The sequence below is a fragment of the Ascaphus truei genome, chromosome 1, assembly GCF_040206685.1.
Source record: "Ascaphus truei isolate aAscTru1 chromosome 1, aAscTru1.hap1, whole genome shotgun sequence".
NCBI classification, from domain to species: domain Eukaryota; kingdom Metazoa; phylum Chordata; class Amphibia; order Anura; family Ascaphidae; genus Ascaphus; species Ascaphus truei.
The window spans coordinates 139449139-139459062 of NC_134483.1; positions in this window are offsets into that span (position 1 = coordinate 139449139).

Here is a 9924-nt window from a genome sequence, read left to right on the forward strand (position 1 = left end):
AAAGAATACAGTGCAGGGAATTATAATTATACAATAAGTACAGCAAAAACAGACAATAGGAAAGGAAATCCCAGCCCCAAAGAGCTTACAATCTAAGAGGTTTAATGGGAAATTTACAGAGGCAGTAGGTGAGGGAGTAAGTGCTGTAGATGGCAGTAAAAAAAAAATGCACAACGCTCATAGGGCATTAAATAAAATATTATCATATTAACACAATACATGGTAGGTAATCTGCGTCATCAGAAAATAATTTAAACCAGCATTTCAAGGGATATCGTTACCCAATCACCAGACAGCAGGACCAGGTCTCTCCAGCAAGGTGTCATCTGGTGAACCCACAGGTTGAGTGGGTCAAGGGTCGTGACGATAATGCCCAAGGTATGCCCGATGATATGTCAGTGACCTGACTGTTGGTATAAGTGTCCCAAGGAGTGCAGACGTACTGCTGGTAAATCGCAAGAGAGTCCTTTCATGAGATGGTGCATGGAATCAGGAGCTCTGCGGATAGGTCTCCCGTTGTTACACAATCCGGCCGTCAGTGAAGTCACCACTTCTTTGCCTTAAAAACTCCTGGGTTGCTTTCGCAGTATGTTTTGGGTCATTGTCCATCTGTAAAGTGAATCGCTGAATTTGGCTGAATCTGAGCAGATAATATATCCCTATACACTTCAGAATTCATCCGGCTGCTTCTGTCTTCTGTCACATCATCAATAAACACTGGTGACCCAGTGCTACTGTAAGCCATGCATGCCCATGCCATCATACTGCCTCCACTGTGTTTTACAGATGATGTGGTATGCTTCGGATCATGAGCCGTTCCAAGCCTTCTCCATACTTTTTTTTCCCATCATTTTGGTACAGGTTGATCTTAGTTTCATCTGTCCAAAGAATGCTGTTCAAGAACTGGGCTGGCTTTTTTAGATTTTGTTTGGCAAAGTCTAATCTGGCCTTTCTATTCTTGAGACTTATGAATGGTTTGCACCTTGTGGTGAACCCTCTGTATTTGCTCTCATGAAGTCTTCTCTTTATGGTAGACTTGGATAATGATATGCCTTTATCCTGAAGAGTATTCTTCACTTGGCTGGATGTTGTGAAGGGGTTTTTCTTTACCATGGGAAGGATCCTACGATCATCCACCACTGTTGTCTTCCGTGGACGTCCAGGCCTTTTTGTGTTGCAGAGCTCACCAGTGCGTACCTGATAAGAAGAGTCTGTGTGCGCGCCCCCTGTAAGCTGGGGATGCGCGCGCACAGGTTGCAACACAGGCGTGGCCCGCATGGAGCAGGGGAAGACCCCAGGAGGGGGATGGAGCCAAGAGGAGGGGAACGCGCGCGAGGCCTGTGCCCGCGCGATGGCCAGCAAAGGCAGAGAGGAGCATGCACGTGCATCTCCGCGGCCTGCGGGGGTGCACGCACCGGACGCGTCACCAGGAGCGCGGAACACCGTGCCGTGGGCACCACGCGAGGAGGAGGCAACGGGATGGATGGCACCACAGGGGAAGGTAAAGGAGCTACCGCGGGGGAGAGGGAGCGGGGAGGATCAAAGCAGGTGCTAAGGGAGCGCGTGAGTATGCGAGACCTGCGGGGAACGCGCTGCGGCAAGGGGAGAGAGGTAGAAGATGAAGGAGAGGAGTGGGAAGGAGTAGAAAGGGTAACAGGAGATGGGAGATAGAGACAAGGAGAGGAAGGAATCTCCTGAGTCGTCACACACTTGCATTGAGAGCTCCTTTGACCGCATGTTGTGGGTTCACAGCAACAGCTTCCAAATGTGAATGCCACACCTGGAATCAACTCCAGAACTTTAACCTGCTTAATTGATGATTAAATAACGAAGGAATAGGCCACACCTGTCCATGAAACAGCTTTTGAGCCAATTGTCCAATTACTTTTGGTCCTTTGAAAAAGAGGGGTCTACTGTTATGCTGGTGCTGCCCACAGACCAGACCCCTCCCTTCTACTGAGGTGAGGAACGTATATGGGCACGTACCCGCAGAAAAAGGAGCGTGTCCGGAGTGTGGTGTTTGAGGCGTTGCCAGGCCAGGTGGTGTTACTGTAGCTAGCAATACTTTCCGGTACCGGTAAAAAGTGCCGTCGTCATTGCCGTTTTAGCCAAGGTCAGGGATTGGAGAATTCCGGAAGGTCGTTGTCCAAGCAGGGGTCGAGAGCCAGAGATAGACGTCCGCCAAGCCAAGTCGTAACCTGAGAGAAATAAGAGAGAGAATGCCAGAGTAGTAATCCTAGTGGAAATTATGTCGAGCAATGAGTGAGTGGGAAGACAGGCAATATAAAGTGCGGCTGACCAATCGGAAGTGGAGGCAGGCCTGGAGGAGTGTGAGGAGCTGTCTTGGATAGGTCCACTTGATTAGCAGGCAGGTGAGAACTCTTATTTTGGCAAGAGGTCCTGTTCTACGGCTGGGGGCGTGGTTTCACTGCAAGAGCAAAGAATAAATTATCTTCACCTGGAGCGCGCTGTTCACACGCCCGGCCGGGACACATGGCAGCCGCATGGGAGAGGGAAGAGCTAGCAGGAGCGAGAGACCACCGGGGACAGCGGGGAACCCCCAGAGCAGCAGGAGGTAAGTGGTGCCAGCAAGGGGCGCGGTCCTCAGCAGCGGGAGGTAAAGAAGATGAGGAGAGGCCGGGCCCCCGGCGCCGCGATCCCTGAATCCTCACAGTACCCCCCCCCCTCAGGGTCGGCCTTAGGATGATCCTTCCATGGTTTGGATGGAAACTTCTTTCGGAAGCGTTTGAGGAGTCCGGGGGCATTAATGTCTTTAAGGGGTACCCACAACCTCTCTTCGGGTCCAAAACCCTTCCAATGGACCAAGAAGTGGACCTTACCTCTCGAAAGATGATAATCTAGTAAAGCCTGGACTTCATACTCTTCGTTATCCTGTACAATCACAGGGTCTGGTTTAGAAGTGTGGTCCGGAAAGAGGCTATTGGAGATGAAGGGCTTGAGAAGCGAGGTGTGAAAGACATTTGGGATTCTCATGCTTTGAGGTAGTTGAAGTCGGAAGGAAACTGGGTTTACCTGTTCCACGATGGAAAAAGGACCCAGAAAACTAGGTGCTAATTTGGGGGAAGGAGTCTTGAGATGGATGTTCTTGGAAGATAGCCAGACCTTGTCCCCGGGTTTGTAGTTGGGTGCCGGTCGGCGGTGACGATCAGCCTGGATTTTAGATGTCAAGGAGGCTTTTTGCAGTGCAGATTGAATTCTTGACCAAGAGTCCTGTAGGAGGGTGATGTGCTCGTCCACGGCTGGTACTCCAGAGGAGATTTTAGAAATAGTTGGCGAGCCGGATGGAATCCGTAGTTGATAAAGAAGGAAGTCTCACGGGTAGACTTGTTCCTGGAGGAATTAAAGGCATACTCAGCCCAGATAAGTAATTCTGCCCAGTCAACCTGAGAGTTAGAGACGAAGCACCTTAAGTATTTCTCGAGGGATTGATTAACCCTCTCGATCTGTCTGTTAGATTGAGGGTGATATCTAGAAGAAAAGGAAGATGAGATGCCCAGTCTCTTGGTGAAATTACTCCAGAATCTGGAGATGAATTGAGAGCCCCGATCAGATACAATGGATGTAGGAATCCCATGGATCCGGAAAATCTCTTTAGAGAAAATATCAGCATTAATCCTTTGAGAGGGATAAAATGTGCCATCCTGGAAAACCGGTCCACTACTACAAGAATGGTGTTCATACCATTCGACCTAGGAAACTCCAGAATAAAGTCCATCGATATGTGTGACCAGGGACGCTCCGGAATAGGTAAAGGTAAGAGAAGGCTCTGAGGTTTCTGATGAGGAATCTTGTTACGTGCACATACCGGACAGGACCGTGTAAATTCGAGAATGGTTTTGGCCATATTGGGCCACCAGAAGGTGCGACGGATGAGATCCAAGGTCTTCTTGAATCCTGGATGTCCTGCGAGCGGGCAGCATGTCCCCAGTCGAGTATCTCAGGAACGAACTTGGGCTCTACGTAAAAGGTGTCTTTCGGAACCTCAAGACCAGTCAGAAGATGTTTTTGTGATTTGATGATCTTCTCAAGATTCTTCAAGGCCGCAACTGCTAGGATCCTTTGTTTAGGAAGGATGGACTCTGTGGTCTTTTCCGGTCTCTCTTCAGAAGAGTATTGTCTAGAGAGAGCATCCACCTTGACGTTTTTTGTGCCGTGAATATTTGACAGAATAAAATTAAACCTGGAGTAGAATAACGACCAGCGGGCTTGGCGAGGACCTAAGCGGCGGGCATTCTCGATGTACAACAGGTTTTTATGGTCCGTGAGAATCGTCAATGGCTCTTTTGACCCCTCCAGAAGGTGTCTCCATTCTTGAAGAGCCAGCTTGACAGCCAGAAGCTCCCTATTTCCCACGTCATAATTTCTCTCCGCTGGAGAAAACTTTTTAGAGAAAAACCCGCAAGGGTGAAGTTTGTCCTGGGGAGAAAATTTCTGAGACAGAACCGCACCAGCCCCACAGTGAGAAGCATCAAACTCTAGGGTGAAAGGAAAATTAGTGTTCAGATGTCGAAGGATGGGAGCAGAGACAAAGGCTTGTTTCAACACTTTGAAAGCCGTGGCAACCTCGGGTGACCAAGATGCAGGATCTGCACCTTTTTGGGTCAGTGCCGTGATAGGAGCGGTGATGGTGGAAAAGTTGCGAAAGATTTTCCGGTAGTAGTTGGAAAATCCTAAAAATCGCTGAATAGATTTGAGGGAATAGGGTTGTGGCCAATCCATTACAGCTTTCAGTTTCTCTGGGTCCATGGCCAAGCCTCTGTTGGAGATAATATACCCAAGAAAGGAAGTGGTAGACTGGTGAAAATGGCATTTCTCCATCTTGGCAAACAACCGGTTCTCTCGGAGACGTGAAAGCACAAACTTCGTGTGGATGATATGGTCCTGTAAGTTTTGGGAAAAAATAAGGATGTCATCCAGGTAGACAATTACAAAGCGATTAAGGACATCCCGAAAGATGTCATTGATAAAGTCCTGAATAACTGCAGGTGCGTTTCACAAACCGATGGGCATCACTAGGTATTCATAGTGCCCGCTACGGGTGTTGAAGGCAGTTTTCCATTCATCGCCCTCTCGGATACGGATGAGATTGTATGCCTCACGGAGGTGAAGTTTGGTAAAGAGATTGGCCCCCTGAAGTCTGTCGAAGGGTTCAGAGATGAGTGGGAGTGGATAACAATTTTTCACCGTAATATGGTTCAGGCCCCGGTAATCAATACACGGTCTGAGAGTACCATCTTTCTTCTTGACAAAGAATCCAGCCCCCGCGGGAGAATTGGAATGACGTATAAAGCCCCGCTTTAAGTTCTCACGAATATATTCATCCATGGCTTCTGTCTCGGGCAACGAGAGGGGATAAGATTTGGACTTTGGCAAGGAATATCCAGGTACCAGGTCAATCGGACAATCGTAAGAACGATGAGGGGGTAAGAGCTCAGATTGCGTCTTGCTAAAAACATTCAAAAATTCTGCATAAGGGGAAGGTAACTCCCTCTGAGGATTGGATGTGTTAGCTTGTTGGTGGAACGGATGTTCCATAGACGAAGAAGATTCCTCTAACCTTGACCTCCAGACAATGGGATTAGGGGATTCCCAATCGATGCGCGGATTGTGCTTCTGCAACCAGGGCAGGCCAAGCGTGACCGGTGTATCCGGGGCATGAATCACGTCAAAGCCCAGGGTCTCTTTGTGGGAGTGAGAAGAAAGGGTGATAGGTCCGGTCTCCAAGGAGATATATGCTGGAGTGAGTGGCCGATTATAAATCCCGACCAAGGCAATGGGGGACTTCTTTTTAGAGAGTGGGATCTGATTTTGTTCAGAGAAGGTCTGATCCATGAAGTTCCCTCCTGCGCCGGAATCGATAAATGCTGCTGTGGAGGTGCGGAAGGTTGGGCCAGAAAAGGAGTCGGGAATGGTCAATTTTTTAGGGAGTTCCCTTCGGGATAGCGGACAATGAGATTTAGCACCCAGGGAGCACCCCTTCGTACTCACTGGGTTTGGTCGTTTCCCGGAGATGGTGGACAGTCATGGGTACGCTGCTCAGAAGATCCGCAATGATGGCACGACTCTCCGGTTGAGCGAAATTGTCATAAGGGTGCCGAGGGTGCTGGACTCCGAGTTGCATCGGCTCTGGGGCTTCCAGCACAGACAGCGGGTAGAAAACGGGTCTCGAGGTAGTAGAGAACCTGGAGAAAGGAGCACGGAAAAATGTAGACCGGGGTTGCTGACGCTGAGCACGGCGTACCTGGAGACGCTGGTCCATATGAATGGCCAGGGTGATGAGGACCTCCAGAAGACCTGGCCTGGGTTGAGAAGCAAGTTCATCCTTCAGGGAGTCCGATAAGCCTTTCCAAAAGACAGAGACTAAGGCCTCCTGGACCGAACGAGTCTCAGCTGCTATGGTCCTGAATTCCAAGGCGTATTGGGCCACAGGCCGACGTCCCTGTGTAAGCTGCAGCAGGGAATCAGAAGCAGTCTCTTGTCGTGCGGGGGTATCGAAGACCTGTCGAAAGCCTCGTCTAAAGGCTGCGTAATCTTGAGTAATATCGAGGTACAGTTCCCAGATCGGGGAATCCATGCCAGTGCATTACCTGTGAGCAGACTGTACACATAAGCTACCTTTTTCCGACCAGTAGAATACAGCTGCGGAGCCATCTCGAACTGGATCTCACATTGGTTGAGAAAGCCACGACAAGCGTGGGGATCCCCTGCGTAGGGTTTCGGAGCCGGAATCTTTGTACCTGAGGATGAAGTGGATGTAGAATCTGACTGCGCCGGCAGTGCAGCCGCAGGTGGTGCCTGTAGAGAAAGGTCCTGTACCTGTTTGGAGAGGAGAGCCACTTGATCCGTTAAGGCCTGGATTTGTTGGTACATGGCCGTCATCATAGAGTCCACATCTGTCTGGTCTGCGTCTTGTGGGCTCGACATAATGTTACGCCGGTGCTGCCCGCAGACCAGACCCGTCCCTTCTATTGAGGTGAGGAACGTATATGGGCATGCACCCGCAGCAAAAGGAGTGTGTCCAGAGTGTGGTGTTTGAGACGTTGCCAGGCCAGGTGGTGTTAGCTAACAATACTTGCCGGTACCGGTAAAGAACTGCCGTCGTCATTGCCGTTTTAGCCAAGGTCAGGGATTGGAAAATTCCGGAAGGTCGTTGTCCAAGCAGGGGTCGAGAGCCAGAGATAGACGTCCGCCAAGCCAAGTCGTAACCTGAGAGAAATAAGAGAGAGAATGCCATAGTAGTAATCCTAGTGGAAACTATGTCGAGCAATGAGTGAGTGGGAGGACAGGCAAAATAAAGTGCGGCTGACCAATCGGAAGTGGAGGCAGGTCTGGAGGAGTGCGAGGAGCTGTCTTGGATAGGTCCACTTATTTTGGCAGGGGGTCCTGTTCGTCTGCTGGGGGCGTGGTTTCACTGCAAGAGCAGTGAATAAATTATCTTCACCCGGCGCGCGCTGTTCACGTGCGCGGCCGGGACACATGGCAGCCGCATGGGAGAGGGAAGAGCTAGCAGGAGCGAGAGACCGCCGGGGACGGCAGGGAACCCCCAGAGCAGCAGGAGGTAAGTGGCGCCAGCGAGGGGCACGGTCCTCAGCAGCAGGAGGTAAAGAAGATGAGGAGGGGCCAGGCCGCGGGCGCCGCGATCCCTGAATCCTCACATCTACATATTAAAGCGAAGTAATTTCTAAACCCTTTCTCCAATTTGGATGAAAATAAATTAAAGCTGATAGACTGCACTTTAAGCCCATATTCATTATTTAACTGTAACTTGAATTTATTTTGGTACACAGCCGAAATAACAAAACTTGTATCAGTGTCCAATAATTTCCGGACCTAACTGTGTATGTACATTATTTAAGTTATGGTGGGTGAAAAGGTGACTAAAAAATCCTCCACCCTATAGCATACAAAAATATTACTTGTGAGCACATTCACATGTCTAAGGCCCAGGACATAGTGAATTCAGCATCGCTGAGCCGGGCTGAGCCGCGCTGAACAGATTCACAAAGCCCCTGCATCTGTTATCAGCGCGGCTATAGTTTCTCCCTCCGCATGCTTGCTGATGCGTGCGGAGGCTGAGAAACTTCCCAGAGACAAGCAAATTTGAAATTTGCCACTCGGGGAAGCGGAGGAGCGGTCCCATCCAATGGGTCTGTAGCCGGTTCGGCATTGTAACTACCAGACAAGACAGAGGCAGCACAGAGGTGTGTGTATGTGTATGTATGTGTGTGTGTGCGTGTATGTATGTGTGTGTGTGTGTGTGTGTGTGTGTGTGTGTGTGTGTGTGTGTGTGTGTGTGTGTGTGTGTGTGTGTGTGTGTGTGTGTGTGTGTGTGTGTGTGTGTGTGTATGTCTGTGTGGTGTGTGATGTGTGTGTGCATGGGTGTGTGTGCATGTGTGTGTGTGTATGTGTGTGTGTGTGTGTGTGTGTATGTGTGTGTGTGTGTGTGTGTGTGTGTGTGTGTGTATGTGTGTGTGTGTCTGTGCATGTGTGTCTGTGCATGTGTGCATGTGTGCATGTGTGCATGTGTGCATGTGTGCATGTGTGTGTGTGCATGTGTGTGTGTGCATGTCTGTGTGTGTGTGCATGTGTGTGTGTGTGCATGTGTGTCTGTGTGTGTGTCTGTGTGTGTGTCTGTGTGTGTGTGTTTGTGAGTGTGTGTCTGTGTGTGTGTCTGTGTGTATGTCTGTGTGTGTGCATGTGCGTGTGTGCGTGCGCGTGCGTGAATATATTTATCAAAGTTGCACAATGTTAATAAATAATTTATTCTCACAACATGTCTTTTTTTTAATTTTTAAAATATTATATAATATATATACACACACACACACACACACACATATACACACACACATAAAGGTTCCCCAGTGACACACAAACACACAGACAACTTCAAAGTGACACACACACACACACTGACAGCTACCAAGTGACACACACATAGTGATACCCGCCTCCCAAGCACACTTGCTGTCTCCTCTGCCAGGACATCAAAAAGCTCCTGGTACACTCTGATTGGCCTGCAGGGTGGGGTGACGTCAAAAACAACAGGACTACACACACCCTCACCCTCAGCCTCCTCACACCACGTGCCACTCTGACCGAGAAACACACGCCGTGCAGCTAACTCACTAAACCCACAGAAAACCCACCCTAGCAGGACCGCCAGGTGCCACCCACCCGCCACTCACACCCTCCATACGTAGCTCCTCACCTCCACTCGCCCCCCCCCCCCCACCGCCTCACATGCTACACCCGGCAGCCGCCGCTCCGGTTACCCGCACTGCTGCCTCCCCCCCCATCCAGCCGCACTGAATCTCCTAACCTCCACCCGCACTGCATCCCAACAGGGAGCGCACCCCGCTCACCGAGCGCTGCCAGCTGGTTACCCGCACTGCTGCCTCCCCTCCCCCCTCCAGCCGCACCGCAGCTCCTCACCTACACCCGCACCGCATCCCAACAGGGAACTCACCCCCCTCACTGAGTGCCATGCCTCCCACCCAGTCACTGCCTCCCACCCACCAACTGCCTCCCACCCACTGCCTAAGTCACTGCCTCCCAACTGCAACTGCTGACAACTGCCACCCACCCAGTCACTGCCTCCTTCCCAGTCACTGCCTCCCTCCCTAAGTCACTGCCTACCAAAGTCACTGCCTCCCACCCACCCATCCAGTCTTTGCAAAGGTCACTGCCTCCCACACACCCAGTAACTGCCTCTCACACACCCACCAAGTCACTGCCTCTTACTCAACCACCCACTCATTGCCTCTCACCCACTCACCCAGTCACTGCCTCTCACTCACCCACACAGTCATGGCCCATGACCAATGGGGGGGGGGGGAATTGGAGCCGTGAAGGGGGTGGGAATGGAGCTGTAATGGGGGGCCGAGCTGAGAAGGGAGGGAG